Here is a 16,490-nt window from a genome sequence, read left to right as displayed (position 1 = left end):
TGCTATAATTATTATCTTCCTTTTCTATTTTCCTGCCTTCCTCACCCCTGGGCTCTTTAAAGAAAGACTCCCAGGAGCTTCCATTCAAGTGGACTGAAAACAATGTCAGTGGGAGCTAACTTCTGCAGCACCGGTTGTTGTCACCGATGACCTATTCAACAGCAGCAGCACCAGCCTGGCTTTGTCTTCTGCTCTACTAAACAAACTGATGGCAGACTCAGTCCTGCTGCAGAAATATTGAGAATTAAAGAAAGCACAAAGGGCGCAGGCAGCAGGGTTGAAACATTTAGTGGAAATAGGGGAGCTGGTCAATTAAAGGGGATGGAGACTGGATCAAAAGGGGTTGACTTACAATGGGACATGGGCTAAAAAGGGGTGTGCACTATCCCACAGGTCAAAAATGACAAAACATTGTGCTCCTGAAGCTGTCACCTTCTGCACAGTAGGGGGACATCTGGGAGCAAGAAGAAATGCAGAGCTAGCAACTCAATATATACGTAATGTACAAAGAGAAAAAGAAAAAAACGTAAAGGGTGAAAATCTGTGGTACTTGCAACAAGCTGAGACCGCTGACCTCAACGAACCAAACAAAAGACATTTTTAGAGAAGACATAGGAAAGAAAGAAAAACAAAGTATGATAATGAAGGGTGAGATTTTGGTTAAGGCATTCATCTGGGACTTGGGAGAGCTGGTTCCATTCCAAGACTCTGCCATGTATTTCCTGCGGGACCAGAAGCGAGGCCTTTAATCCCTCTGCAATTCAGTCTTCATCAGTGAATAAATACTCAGGGAGAAGATATGACATGTACTTTGTGTGCGGGGTCCTCTGAGCCCAGCCATACTTCACTTATGTAAAAGCAAAAAAGTTTGTTGAAACAGGCAGATGTGAGAAATTCCTAATTTTGAATTTTTCTATTTTGCAGGCATTTAAATGGATCACATTTATTCTTAAGTAAGTTTTCAAAGCATTAAACTTCCAATCACACCTTTCTATCATTTTCTACCTTTGAAGCACTGAATACAAATATCCAGCTGGTGTCCAGTGAATACAGATACCTGAACGATACCCAGAGATTTTTCTGTGTTTCCTATTTTACCTTTTGCTCTTGTGTCGCATTCCAAAACCCATTCTCTTCTGGAGAAGTTAGAGGAGATGAAAAGAGTGAAATCATATCGACTTTCCAAAATGAGGGGAAATATAAGCTAAAACATCAATGATATTTGAGAAAAGTAATTTCCTTACTTTAAGGGGGTTTGACCTGTTTTCAGCGGAAAGGGAGATTTTTTTTTATCCTTTCTTCTTTCATGTAATTTCATTTAATTTAAATGCATTTCCCTCCTTAACTTTTTTTGCAGAATGAAAGAAGCCCAGAAGAGTAAAACAATGAGAGAAAATAGATTTTTCCTGGATATTAAAAGACCCACACACATTACAGTAACTTTTTTTTTCCTTGAAAATTTGAACTAAACCCCCATGTCTCCCACCATGCATCATGAGAAAATGCATCCAATTAAATGCTCTTCTATGTGACCATCCTTGATAATAACAACAGAGTCTCCTAGATCTTGTGGACTGACTCCCACACCCATCACTGGGATGACTGCAGCCAGACAGGAACACACCTTGTCTACCTTGAGGTAATAAACCGCTTTCCTCATGTCACAGCAGAAAATAAGGATGGCAGGTTCTTATGCCCAGGCATGTAGCACCGTTACGTGTCCTGGACAGTATGGAAGAGCTGCCTGTACCCTTCAAACCTGTGCAGAGATAGCATGAAGATCACTGCCCCACTGATGAGCTGCTATTTGACAGACAGAGCTGCCTGAGTGTGCCTAGAAAACACCTGACCTGCCTAATCATCAGCTGCTCTTAACTATGGTAGTTCCACAGAAATCAATTCCCAGATCTGTCCTCAGAGTTTAAATGCTGGCCACCTGGCTGATAGTCTCACAAGTAATAAAGTAATTCAAACAGGTCAAGTTACCAACGCAGAAACAGTGAGGGGTTTTTTTGCTTCCTGCCATGGAGAGAAAAAATTCCAGTCTCTGTTCAGAATTGGCCGTCATTATTAAATGCACACATGGATGGGCTTTTTGGCCATGATATAAATGACTTAAAGCTGTGATTCAAATAGGTCTGTAAAGTGGTTCTATGATGTTCCTCTCCCTTCCTTTTTTTTTCCTTTTTTTGAAACTGTCTCTGCTCCACTGTTCTTTGTAGAGATAAGCCCTTGAAAATCACCCTTCTTAAGGTGTAAACTTGGTGACTGTACATTATAGTTAAACATTTGATTTGTTATAGGCTAGAAAAATAGAGAACTTGAAATCTCTTCATGGTGTATTAAAGGTCACACAATTATAATAAAAACTTGCTCCAGCAGCTCCAGTCACCGACAAAATCAGTCTCAAATTTCCAGCGAACAATGAAGTCCCCACAGAGTTTCAGCTTCCCCGGGAAATCAGGGTATCTCAGGCTGTGTTGATTTTAAGGATGTCCTGAATGCCCATCATAAAAAATGTGTTACTCAACACAGTCACAGCTCTTGCAGGGTCCTCTGATTGAAAAATATGCTTTTTATTTTACAGCCATTTGGGGCATAGCATTTTTCTGGTTTCCGAAACTTAAAAAGCAGCCAGCTCTACTCTGTTCGGGTGAGACACTACCAGCTTGAATGTCATTTCATAGTATTCCACACATCAAAATAAAATAATAGTAATACAGAACAAAAATCTACATCTTCACAATACAAACTAATCTTCCGGCTTCCCATCAAGCGAAACATATTGACAACTGACAATAGGCAATTAATAGATTAATGAGCATAGCTCTTATCTGTCTACATTATGAGTTTATCTGGTTGTAACAGGATGAACACAACACGGGCCTGTGCTCACAGGAGTGCTGTCCCAATAGAAATGAGATCACTGCAGCAAGATATGAATGCAGTATTTTGATTACCAGGTATGGCTCAATGGAAAAGACACCCCCACCCCACCCCCCACCCTGCAGACTTTATTCTATACGTTTTTAAATTATTCAAGGGCAAAGAACAGAATATAATTTACTAGAGAGAGAATTAGAGGAAAAGGTTTTACGAAAGTAGGAGAGATTAGGTTTTGATCCAGGGTTAAGATGACTGCCTCTGGCACACAGAATCTGTCAAGATAGGTGATGGAATGTTAAAAAAATCCAAAACACCTTTCCACCTAAAACTGAACCTAAACCCAGTGATGTCTGCAGTGTGAAATAATAAAATTAACTTTAAAAAATCCTTCAATAACCCAAATTCAAAAATCTGACATACAAACTAGTTTTTCAGTGGCTCTAACTCCAAGAAATGGCGCTGCTCTTTCTGACAATGGTAAGCTCATTCATACCATGGATAAATTTGATCTGCAGAAGTACAGAGGTGCACTGGGGAATGCTGTGCTTTGCGTGAAACCAGCAGAAAGGCAGTCTTTCCAAATGACCAAGGTAGGAAGGTGAACAAGGTACGAATTTGGGGAGCCAGAGTATCATTATCTTAATTGTATCCTGATGTTTCTCCCCAGGTCCCTGGTGGTATGCTTGCTAGTAACGTATCTCCCCAGTTCTGTGCTTATACATTCCCTATTTCTACCACAGGAGGAAACCAGCTTTGCTTTTCTTGTGCCCAGAGCCAAGTTCTGCCTTCTTCTCGCATGCATAATCTAAGTTGTCTCAACAGAGCTATTGTACGGGTAAAGTGAATTTGCCCTTGATAGCATTATAAAGTTTCAAAATAAATATTGTGATGTTTTGTGGGTTGGCAAACACAATCTGCAATTTGCTGTGTGGAAATTGTTGTTCTGCTCCAGAATTATGCAGGTTTTCATCATGACTAATGACATGAGGCAAACACAGCATGACAGTTGCATGTTGATCGTTCTATACAATTTTGCTCATAGGTTATTTATTGGGTTTCTTTCAGAGCTCAGTGCAGCTAAAAAAAACCACCAGTGGAGTAAACTTTGGATTAGGCTCGATGTTATTGCTTTGTAATACACAATAAGAACTCTGTGTGTGTGTGTGTTATTCTGATTTGGACCAAGCCTCCATATAAAAATGGAGCCATGATCCTAACGATGACAGCCTCCTGGGAATGCTGCTGTGGTGGTCCCAGGCACTGCTGTCCCAGCCACTCACTACCAGCCCAGGCAGAGCAAGACCTGCCTCTGCATCCCCACATCAGGGCACAGCGTCAGAGGTGCTGGGGGAGCATTGCATGGGTTGCTCTCTGCCCACTGGTAGTTAATTCCAGCAGTGGAGCAGGGGAATAGCTGCAGGCAGGAGCATTTAAACCACAGAAACAAATACTGCCAGAGGACATCTCAAAGCTTTGTAACACCCTTTACACCTGGCCCTCTGCTGTTTTAAGCAACTGTCATGTTGAAACAGCAGGAAGGGGCTCAAAGGCTACTTCTGCATGTGTCTGTTCAGATGACAAAAGGAGCCATACAAGCCCAGAGAAATACAGTATTATTACATACTGCACTGAAAAGGGAATTCAGTTTGTGTCTCATTTTTAAGAGCTAATATCCTTTTATCTGATCAAATGGTAAACAGCATTGGTAAATCAAGTTTTGATGGCATATGTATTTGCAAACAAAACTTTATATTCAACCTTTTCTAAGATGATCCCACAAATCTGTATTGATATCCTCTGTGGTCACATTCTTTAAAATCCTGGAAAATAGAACAGCCTCCCATGCACTGCTTTAAACCATGTACACGCACTTCTACATTTCCTAATTGAATGGGACCTTCTAGGCATGCAGTGAAAAGCAGCTTTGGAAAATCAGTGTAGAGAGGGACAGAATGTTTTCCAAATGCTGATTTTATTCTGTTCTTGGGTATTCTATTCCACAGAAAATCAGACTAAAACTTCCCCACTGAGAACTGCAATGTGTCATCTAAACACATTCCTCAGTAATGCACTCTTCCTCAGGGATGCCGTGTTCAAGGATGCCTCCCAGAGCACCCTGCTAGACTAAGCTGAAGATCCTGGCCCCCCCAAGGGGAAAGGCACAGGCAGCACGGTGCAAAAACTGAGACGTTACAGTTCTCTTAAATACATTCCTTCCTTGGGCACTGCTAAACATTGTTTTAGCTGGATGCCTCAGGACTAGTCTGGTGTAACAGCCTTGTCACCTTGCTTTGTCACTCCTCTTCCTAGGATTTGGGACACCAATACACTGGAAGGCACAAAACCACCTGTACTATCTCCTGGCAAAACCAAGCCATAAGTGTTTAATGCAGCTTGGTACGTTTGCCGCTTATCTCCACGGTAAAAGTAGAAGAGAAGACGCAGGCATCTGCCTCCAGCACTTCTGGGAAAACTCTTCAGTTTTATGGACTGACATGGGATCTATCTTTTGCAGTTTCTGCGGGGAACTGTTGACAGAACTATCAAGAAACCTCCCCTGCCTGTTTTACTGAGAGATGCATCCCAGATTAGAGGACAGGAAACAAATTTTAGTAGAGCAGTTGCGACTCACTTGTTTCTTTGATACTATGAAATGTACCATACTGAAGAGGTCACCAATGAACTTCAGTGTTTATGGAGAATAACTGTAGCACTGAGGAGAGCAGTCCTTTGGTCACAGGAATTGACATCAGTTCTCTAAGTAGATGATGCCCGCTTGCTCAATTTTTTATATGGAGAATTAAGAAAAATCCTCCTGAGCCTGCATTTGAATGTGTGGACAAAAACTGCCTCGACAGAGAACAAGGGGAAGAAAAACAATGATCAAGAGTTGACATTGCTGACTGGAGTGAAACTACTAATAGACAACAGCTTCTGTTGACATAATACAGTGCTGCTCCATTGAGGCCAGGGGAAGCAGGAATGTTTTATCTTGGCTAAGAATACCCGGACACAACCGTTTCTCACTTTTATATTATAATGAACACTTCAACATGCTTAAACATTTTCCTGTGAAGAAGTTAATGAAGCCTTGCTTAGATCTGTGGACACATTTACAGCCCTTTATTTAGGACACAGGAAAAAATAAGGTCCTTTATGAAATCAGCTACATGAAGCAACAGGAGCCATTATCCAAAACGGAGAGATCACAAGGCATTTTAAGCAGCAGATTAGTTAAATGGTTACCTTCAAAATTGCTATTGCAATGGTGAAACAGGCAGGTCAAAGATTTCAGACACACCTAAGCATGAGCTGGGGGGAAAATACAAACCCAAAAATGACAGGAGTAGATAAGTGTTGGTTCAGGGATGTTTTAGACCTGATAGCAAATACATTACCCACTGTAGAATCTTTTCTGCACTCAGGAAAAGCAATGGGACATTGTACGTTCTTCGCAAGTAAACAGGATCGCGCCACATGTAGAACCAAATTTGGTATTAATTCCTCCTATCACTGTTGATCTCTGCTGTTCCCCCCGAGTCTGGAAAATGAGCTAGCAATTCAGCTCAAAAGAGCACAATGCCAAATAAGCAAAAGCCAGCTGAAGAGAGCTACACGCACATTCTCCTCTCTCACCACCAAAGTGCGACTCTGCTCTCCCAACCTCTTTGGCCCCCTGTTTCAGTCTGTAAAATGGAAACAATCTTGCAGGACAGAGTGAGACCCTCAGATCATGAGCCCACTCAGCGAACTCTGGAAGAAGGAGCACCCCTTCTGGCCTTCAGCATTTTTAAGTCTGCAGTACCTCCTATATGGCAAGTGCTACCTACATGGGGAACATCTGTTTTATTTCTATGCACAGAAGCTATTTTTGCTTAAAATATTTGTGGAAAAACACCAGTTTCAGATGCATGACTGATGAACCTCAATTAAAATAGGAAAGGTTTTAATACAAAGTTCTTTACACATCTCAGACCTTGTGAAATAACATGAACTTTGAATGTAAAAGAGCCTATAGATGCATTTTTTTACAACAACAGTAATTTAGAGATCAAATACCTTTTCCTGGGAGATCCGCCATACTGATTTCTGAGAATCTAATGACATACACAGGATGTTTAAAAGGTAGAATGTAGAAAATTAATTGTTTCATTAATTAGTTTGGCAAGGCCTTCAATACTAAAGTTACATGTATTTTTACATAGGGTTGGGCAATCAAGCTCAGATTTTTTCAGTATTCATGTTTCGGCACTACTTGTGTTCTGTGTTGTTTCACAAAAAAAAAAAAAATAAATAAAAAAAATTAACTGAGATTGGAATTTGCCATTCTGCTGAGATTTCTAAAAATCCTTCCAGAAAACCTTCCATTTAACTTGCCTGGAGTGAGAGAGTTGATGCATAGTTTTCTTGTTCTCAGAGCTCCATCAAAGTCCTACAGTTATGCTGTCCCTGTAATACTGGCATCACATTTCACACTCAGATCATGATGAGCTGAATTTTCAGTAGAACTGATTGAATTTTCAGATGAAACAACTTCTCATTGCAGTACACCAGCTTGTTCAAACAGAATGTTTTAGGCTTTGACAACCTCCCAGCTCAACACAGACAGGCATGTCTTATAAAAACACTTGTGGGGCTCCTAAACCTACATTCTTTGGCAAGGAGGTGATGGACTTCCTAGGTTGCCTGTGACACCTCAGGAGCTGCTTTATTCCATTTTGAACAGAAACAAGAATAAGAAACACTCCTCTTTCTGAAGCCAATGTTTCTGAACCTCCTTTCTATCTCTAATACTGTTTGCATCTCATTCCACATCACAAACATCCCAACAAAGGTCTTCCAGCAACACAGAAATGTTAAATACCACCTTCTCCAGCCTGGGTACTCATAAGAGCAAGAGGGCTACAAGGAGGTGAGGAACAGCACTGAGAGAAGTGTTGCAGCAGCACACTCTACAGAGTCTCCACACAGATTCACCTAGCTGCTGAAGTACCGGACTGGCTTGATGACTTTTTCTATGTAGGACCAGCCCAGCTTTCACTTTGGGTTTTATTGCAGGAAAAAGCTATTCAATGCTAGTCACTTGTGGTTGCCAGTACTTAGCATTACCTAATTTTAACAGGAGTACTCTAGGACACCCAAAAGAAACACATGGAAAAATCCGTATAAATAACTGTAATGCACCAGACTCCCAAAGCAAAGGGCACATCCTCACAGCCTGCCCTGTCTCTCCGCAAATGATGACACAACATGCTGAAGAATCCTCCTGCACTCTAGAGAAATAAAGAGGAACAGGGAATATTTTGGAAGGGAAGTGTGAAATGTAGGAGGGCTGGGGAACTGTCTTCCTTATTTTTACATATTTTCACCTTCTGACATACGTAAGTATACATACACGTACCTTTGTGTGGCATTTCACTCCCTAGTAAATATCAAATACTCATGAAGAGTTTCTGAAATTAGGAGGAACGCTCTCATGGTTTACGTGCTCCCTCTAAGAATACCACATCATTTCAGTCAAGACAGAGGCAGGGTCTGGACAATATTCTAAAACGTAACAAGGTCTACCTCATCAAACGCATCGCTCCTACTGAAAACCAAGTACCCGTTGGCCTCAGTGCTGCCGACCGTACACTGTGTGCAGCCATTAAATAAACCCCCCAGCATTTTACCAAGCTTGGACAATCACACTGGACAACATACCAAGATCAATGCGGGAGATGAGGATAAAGACCAAACAGCTCTGGAGATGTCCTAGAGAAGTCTAGTAAACAACAGCCCTCCACAGAGAAAGGTGATAGAAAAATCAAATCACACTGAAATTTATTGAAGCTTAAAGCTGCTTACAAAAATGCTCAAGGTGAACGATTAATTTCAAACCAGGCCAAATTGAGGAAAAGAACCTTGATGCACACACCAATTTTGTTCCTCAAAGTCAAGAATTGCCTAATCAATAGTAGTGCTAAAAGGAGATGGGCACTCTCAGGGGTACCATTACAATGAATTGCACTGGGTTTTAGCCACCTGGCTCCCAATTGCTTTAATAGATGTCACATGGCTAAAGCCCGGTCTAAAGCTTTAAAACGTCACCCCTTGGTCTTCCTGAGCATCCACTGCTGTTAGGTGGCAAATGTGAAACAGTGGGAGGGACTGTGAGATTTACTCCTGTATTGACCAGCACCAGAACATGCCCAGGAATTTTCACTGCTGTTGCAAGTGTCAGTTACTAGGTGAAGAAAGGCAAAGCAGGAGAGGTAAAAGAGGTGAGAGAAAGTGAAAAAAACTGTACTTAACCCTTCCTCTGTTGACATGTTGATAGCAGGCTGCATCAGGTACTCACATTGCTGGACTAATCCAATCAGCCCTCCTCTGCCATTAGCTAAAAATAAATAAGGACCTTTTAGGTAATGCTCTGACTGCTCCCCCCATTCCAAACTGTGCTCAAAATCTTACTGGAAAACCTTCAAGGGGTTTAAGGTTTTAAATCAAACAAAGAAGCGGACAAAAGGAGAAAAATCCGATCAGAGCAGAAAGGGTTAGCTTACACAGGCACTGATTTTTTTCCATTTTCACCAGCACCGAACTCCACAGGAGCAGTAGCTGGAGAGACAGAAGGAAGCAGGTAAATAGAAGAGGAAGGAAGAGTTTCTTTCATGCTTATATTATGCATAATTTTAGACAAGGAGAGGCGGCATCCTGTCAACAAGATCTGGGCTTGACTTGATTCCTGGGACTGCTAGTGGTCAGCTATGGGATGGTGAGCAATCTGTTCCCTTTCTCTGACAGTTCTACAGCCCCAGAGCCCTCCAAGGATGGGACTGCCCTGCTGTGCCTAGAGAAGAGCAATGGGAGTTGGCCTTGGTAGTAGGCTCCTCACGAGAGGTCACTTTGTGGTGGGGCTCTCACAGAATATATAACTGCCAATTAACAGCAACCACTTTTTAATAGAAAGTGCACAAATACTGTCACGAAGAACAACAAATGTTCTTAAGTGGAAGTGGGTGGGGAAAGGGAACAAAGAAAATAAGTAAACCAAAGAACGTAAAAAACCCAAAGAAACTGAAAAAAAAAAATCCTTGAAGAAAACCTGACCCTGCCAGTTATGAGTGGTGCAAAAAAAACCCCCCAAAAAACCCAACAACAAACCAAACCAAAACAATTTGTGTACTATCTATCTTCCTGCCAGTCATTTAGAATACTGTGCTTCTAAAGCTTAGAAGGGTAATGGTTAGCCCGTGCTTTATAAAAGAAGAAAAGGAATGGAAAAATCTTCCCCAAAATAGCAGAAAACTGTTATGAGCATGCAAAACCTAGGAAGTGGGTTTTTTCTATATATGAGCTTGAATGTATTTCATAATATGACCCCTTTCCATTGAACCCTACATACATTGTATGTGCTTTAGAATAATAATTATTAAAAACAATAGAATGCCCTGAGCCAAAGCGAAACTGTATACTGTAAGAAACAGCATTGAGTTTGCTATTAAAATAAAGGACAGAAGTCTGATAAGGAGACGGTTACTTGCAGGTCTGATCCAGATCCCATTAATTTGATAAGTTTTGAATCCAACTATGAGTGTAGGCCTGGCTCACAAGCCACAGAGCATTTGCGAGTGCTACTGTTACGCTGGCTTTTGCAGTCTCTCTCTTCATAGACGTTAGAGCCAAACCCCATCAGTTCCCCTTAGTTGCGCTGGATTGGCACTTTGGAAATCCTGGTGGACAGGAAAGGTTTAAATCCTCACATCTGAGGAGTAAAAGCAACACAGAGCTCAGCTACTGGCTAAAAGTGCTCAAGAAAAATGAAGGTAGAAGAATTGGCAGGAAAAGGAGAAACAACAAGCAATAATATGGAGGGGGAAATTAAATTGTAAAAAGGTACAGCAGGGAAGGGAGAATAGGAGACAGTATGGGAAACAGTGGGGGGAAATTAAATTAATCAAAAATAAGGAAAACATTTAGGGAAACGTAAACAACGAGAAACAGAGGGGGGCACACAAGAGGCAAGAGGTATATTGGAGGCAACAGAAGGAAAGAGTGAGGCAATGAGAGAGAGAAAGAAAAGCTGGGGGGGAGGTGTGAGAAACTGAAAATGGCAAGACATAGGAGAGAAAATGGAAGAGAGAGGAAAAGGGAGGTAAAGAGAAGGATTTGTACAGGGAGAGGACCAGAAAGAGCAGAACAATCCTACGGAGCCTGCTGTGGTGGGTCGCAGAGGAGTTCACAAGCCCATGCACTCCAACTATTTCTTTTTGATTCTGTGTCATTGTCAGGCTTCAGACTGCAGCTGCAAATTGTTTGTCTGGCAGTTCTGGTAGGTTTGATTCAATAACTCCTATAAGAGGGCAGGCAGGATATCAATGCTGCTTTATTGCCTTTTTCTCTGCCTACAATAGCAATCCTCCAGTTATACAGTATTATAAAGTGCCATCACTGGGGGTTGTATCTCAGCATAGTCACATCTCATCTTCCTTGACTATAATAAGCTGGCAAAGGTAAAAGTCTGAAACTATGTAAGCTTCATGAAATGATTAACATTCAGGCCTAAAGACTGGTGTCAGGGTTGGGCACTGAGCAAACAACAGACCCTCACTTCCCAAGTACCACAGTGAGAGGCAGCTACATCCTACATGATCAGCTGCACCAATATGTACTCAGTAACCTGTGTCAAGTCTTACTCCAGCCACTAGTGGACAAAACATGAACACTCCAGAAAGCTGCAGCCACTGCTCGGGAACAGAAAAAATAACCCATGCAGTCCGGTCACTTGAGTAACTTTTCATGCCTCTCTCCTAATCCTTTGGATGCGAGCTCTTTAAAAATAATCACACAGTGACATTTAATGTTAAGACTGGATTGACTGACGTGGACTTACCATTTTTCCTCCTGGAAGTTGGTTCCTTCAGGCTGCAGGGGTGTGCCTCACCAGGCTGACATAGAGAAACGTCCCCAGCCTTGAGTGTGCATGATCTGTCAATAAGAAGAGGCTTTCAGTTACACAATGCTGTCAAATAGCACCTTTTACAAACACTAAATTCAAGTTAAAAATGTCACAGTAAAACAGGAAAATCACCACAGAGAAAACTGCCTGTGAGGCTTTTTATTGGCGTATCTTTTAAAAAAGAAAAATTCCTGGCACATGGTTCTTGTTAAAGGCACACAGATCAGAACAGAACTTACCATTCAGGTCCAGTCATCAGAAATGTTGGGAGTAGCTGCATAGAGACAGGCCCATTTTGTTTGCTTAAACTTTGTCTCACATATATATACAGTTATATAAAAATCCATTTCATTTTAAAAATCATAGGTTGATGCCTTTAAGGTTGTGTTTAGAAATCATTGTGACTTTACATTGCAGTTTATTCCGTATATTTCCATCCTTCTGAATCACACTGTTCAACCTCCTGCTTATTCTTAATAGATTAATTTGCAATTGCTCCCTCGGCATTTCAGCCTTTCATGATGGAGAGCAATTCCTCTCATTTCACTCATCAAGGCTCTATATAACAATGAAAGTTCCTATAGGTCACCTCTGTTGTGCTTTATTTCCTTAACCCCTTTAGCCTTCCCGCCCAGTGAGCATTCTTAAACCTGGAGCTCTCTGGGCTAAGGCAAAAATAAAATTTCTCCTGCAAGGCAACTGCAGCCAAATCTGTATTGCATCAGGTCTATAGAAAATGTGACTGTAGCCATGTGATTTCAGTTCTCCAACACCTTTACGTTGTCATAATATCCCATTTGTTTTTTTTCCAAGCAGTCACACACACAGAACTGCTGGGATTTTTCTCTAATAACCCCAGGTCTCTTTTTTTCTTTGGTACACTGAATAATATGAACTCTGCTGTGGTTCACTAGCTCTAGACTTACTGTTATAGCCACTAAAAGATCCAAATCCTTCTCAGCTTGGTAAGCGTTGCTTCTTACTGTTTGCTTAATCTTTACGTTTGGCAGAATAATCAATGTCTGCTATTTTACTTGCTATAATCTTTCAGAATAAAATTGATAGGCAAGATTCTGAGCTGCTGTAAGTTGGCATCACTTCACTGGTCCAGTTTCACACATTAAATAGATGCTTCAAAACAAACCTGGAAAGGCAAGCCACCAGTTTGAATTTTCCAGTTGTTACTTATGACCAGTAGCTGTTTCCTAAGTTGTGGTCCTGCCTCATAATTTGCATTTATGTAGAGGAAAGCCCTGACAGCCTGCAGGCAGGCAGGCATGCTCATACACTGTGGAAGAGGTGCAGCTCAGGGTGCAAGTGCAGGGTAGCTGAATGTGTCCAAAAGTAGCCCTACTCTCCCAAGAAATTTGCATTAAAAGAACAAATCAACACATTTTCTTAAAGAACAATTTTACATTGCATCATATTCCAGGATGCCTCTTCTTTGGTGCAATCTGACCATTCCAGGGAAAACAAAATATTTCTGACCAGCAATATAGTACTAAATAAAACATCTGCCATTCATACACACAGTCTTGAAGGCTGAGCATCTTTAGGGGGAGGAGACAACAGTTACTTCGAAGTAATTCAGTGTTGATTGGGTTGGGGATAATTTTCTGGCAACTAAGGATGGGATTGAGACCAAAAAATCATTTCAATAGCTACTACACCTTTCAGTCTCTAGAGACCTAGAATTGATTTGAACTGGTCTACCATTTAAATGGAGAAAAGCTATTATCCCATCACTAATCTCTTGAGCCATTTAGTCCCACTTGAACCAATTTTTTCTTCAACAAGCTATTTTACATATTTCACTTTGGCCACAATCTATATTGGAGAAGCTTATCACATGATTCTTGTAAAAAGATAAGTACCTCTCCCCTTTGCATTTCTGTTTATTCTTGGGTTTGTTGCTAACATGACAGAACTACTAAACATGTTCCACCTCTCCTCTAGGAACCCGGCTTTTCTTGCTACCATTCACAAAATAAGACAACTTCCCGGTAGCTTTTAGAAGATGATCCAGCCTAGAAGCATGTGTTCTAGAGATTTTTTTTCCACATAAATGTAAATTTGTTGCCCTCAAATGTTGTAGCATTCATCAGTATAACGCTGATACCTCCTCAATAGCTCTTGCAGCCCAAAAAAGGTTCAAAGCCAGGATTTGCAGAGTAAGAACTAAAACACAGCATTGCTATGGATCAAATTTGTAAAAACAGTCTTCATCGTTTAGGTGCATTCATGGGCACCAAAAGGTGGACACAGTGCCCACTAGTATAGGAAGAAGCTGTACTTAATAATTAAGAATGTCTTAAAAGTTAGGCCGTTGCTGTCTGACACCGGAATTGCAAAAAAATTAAGAAATCCACATTGGAAAGCCCGTTATGAAAAGTGGGCTGCCAATGAGGCCATCACATCCATGGTAAAGCAAAGCTGAGAGCGTGGAGGTGACAGGGCCACACCAGCCCAGCAGGAGAATTCTTTCTGGTGAGAAAGCAAATGGACATTCATGCCCAAACCTCTTGACTTCTCTCACTGTTTTTCCACTAATTTGTATGCTCACAGGACCCTGTTTTGTCTGCTTCATGCCTTCTCTTCCTTAAACATTTTCCCTGTAGTTTCTCCCACCACTGAATTTACTCAGCCTCCTTCATCACTCCTGGAATTAGAATCCATGCCTTTGAAAAACCTGTGCTTTCTTCATTTCAGGCAGCTAATCCCCCTCCCGCTCACCCCGCAGGTTACACTGCCGAAGCAACACTACTTTGATACTGTTCCTCTGGCAGCAATTAGAATCAAATCAGCACCAGGCTGTTTATAAAAAGGGATGTTGCTATAATGACACTATCAATTCTTCCAAACATTGTAGCTATTTATCAAGTGATTAAAGTAGAGTAACTTACTCCAGTTTTACTAGCCTATTTTCCATCGGAACTTAAAAGGTTTTACTGCCTCAAGTACGGCACTTGGGCTGCTAATAATTTCGATTTTATTACATTATCATATTTTTTAGATTTATTTCTAGGCTTTGCATAAGATTCAAATTCTTACCCAGTTTATAAAATAAGATAAATTTATCTTGGTCAAAAATCACATTAAGATAATTGTCTTGCCCTTTTGGCAGATAATTTTGTTTGTAATATATTGAAAATGCTTAGGTTTTTGTTTTCCTAACCACTCATTCTTGCAAAAGTGGCTATTTTTTTCCTGACATGGGCAACTCTGTCTCCCCCATCACTGTCAAGAGCTGTCATGTCTCCTCCCCTTTTCCCCTCTCCATTAGGGGAAAACGAAACAAAACGTGCCTGCTCTTGGCTTGCCAGCGAACTACCACGGACACCCGTATTCCCGGCAGGCATAACAGGGCTGACTTGTCCACTGGTAGTGCTACACTTCAGTGTTGGGGGCTCACAGGAGTGCTTACGCAGACAGTCCCACACTATGATTAAGGCGTTGGCAATATGCACACGAACAGGCACCACGACAGCCTCTTACCCAACCAGCGTGCTATGGTATGCATGGAGCTTAATTGTGCTCCTCAACAACTCCCTGGCTGCTCCCTGTTAATGAAAATATCCATTGCTGATAGCCGACAGAAAAGATCACTTGTTAAAGAATGAATGAAGAAATCACTGGCTGATTCCTTCACCCTTTGTCCTCTCCATCAGGCCTTGGTATCCCTGAAACTGCTGCAATGCCTCCTCTCCTAAATCCACACTTCTTCCACCTCAGAAAGTAGCAAGCTGCAGATAATACTGTAGCCTGCCAAGGCAATTAATGCAGAGTCAATTTAGTCAGATACTAAGTATTTGCTAAAATTCCCAAATTATTAAAAAGATACTACTTATCAGGTATCAGAAGAAAGTTGCAGCAACTAACCCTAGAGTACCAAATCGCCCCTAGGATCTCTGAGGAAGGTTAATTATCTGAGCTTTATCTTTAAACATCTGGACGTCTGTCTTGAACAGCCTCAGTACCTTGGCCCTAGGATGTCTGAAAAGCAACCTATGATCTCCATCATCAGCACTGTGCTTCACTGAAATTAGATTTTTCAATGTATGGGAAATTCTGTTACTTAAAAAGCACAAAATCACAGCTAGAGAAAAACTGTATGAGATTTTTTGATGAATCCTCTCCCCCACCGCCAACCTCCAAATACTGCTTGTTTAGAGGGGAAAAAAATCAGCTTCAGGAAAGTTAACTTCCAAATTTTATTTAGAATGCATGGGGTTTCCTTTGCGCATATACAGCATTATTAGAAAATAATCATTTATACTGACATATTTTAACTTGATGTCAGTAATTAAAATATGATAGCTCCTCCTACTTTAAAAAAATTTAAAGGCCTGTGCTGCTTAGTACTGATGGAATTAACTCTGTTACACAGTAAAGTAAGTGGAATTATGATGTAGAAAAAGGATAGCAATACCCTGAGTTTTGAATAGGATAAACAAGGATTTTTCAATATTCTAATAGACCAGCATATGAAGCACTCATGACAGAAGTACCAACAGACACTGGGTAATATCCAAAAGGTTTCAAGGTATGATGTTGAAATATTACATCATTTTTTTTAGAGTGAAATTATTCACATTTCTAATGTAGCCCAGGAGCTTACAAAAGCAATTATCTCCCTGTATTTTCCTACACTTCTTGCTCAAGG

At 41.0% G+C, this 16,490-nt stretch overlaps 1 long non-coding RNA gene across 3 annotated transcripts in view; it reads right to left on the bottom strand.

The window, feature by feature from the left end:
* The window catches only part of LOC114016803 (uncharacterized), a 239,291-nt gene that overhangs the window by 77,512 nt on the left and 145,289 nt on the right, over window positions 1–16,490 (bottom strand). For 2 of the 3 annotated variants that reach the window (XR_008734319.1, XR_003561477.2), the window contains exons 2-3: window positions 11,762–11,856; window positions 9,181–9,265 (exon numbers count right to left, since the gene is read on the bottom strand). This is a non-coding gene — a long non-coding RNA (uncharacterized LOC114016803). The remainder of the gene's footprint in view (window positions 1–9,180; window positions 9,266–11,761; window positions 11,857–16,490) is intronic. The other variant, XR_003561485.2, reaches the window with a different exon arrangement.

The sequence above is a fragment of the Falco cherrug genome, chromosome 10 (genome assembly GCF_023634085.1).
Source record: "Falco cherrug isolate bFalChe1 chromosome 10, bFalChe1.pri, whole genome shotgun sequence".
Taxonomy (NCBI): Eukaryota; Metazoa; Chordata; class Aves; order Falconiformes; family Falconidae; genus Falco; species Falco cherrug.
The sequence above is the reverse complement of the archived record's forward strand: the minus strand, read 5'-3'. Positions and strand labels throughout refer to the sequence as shown.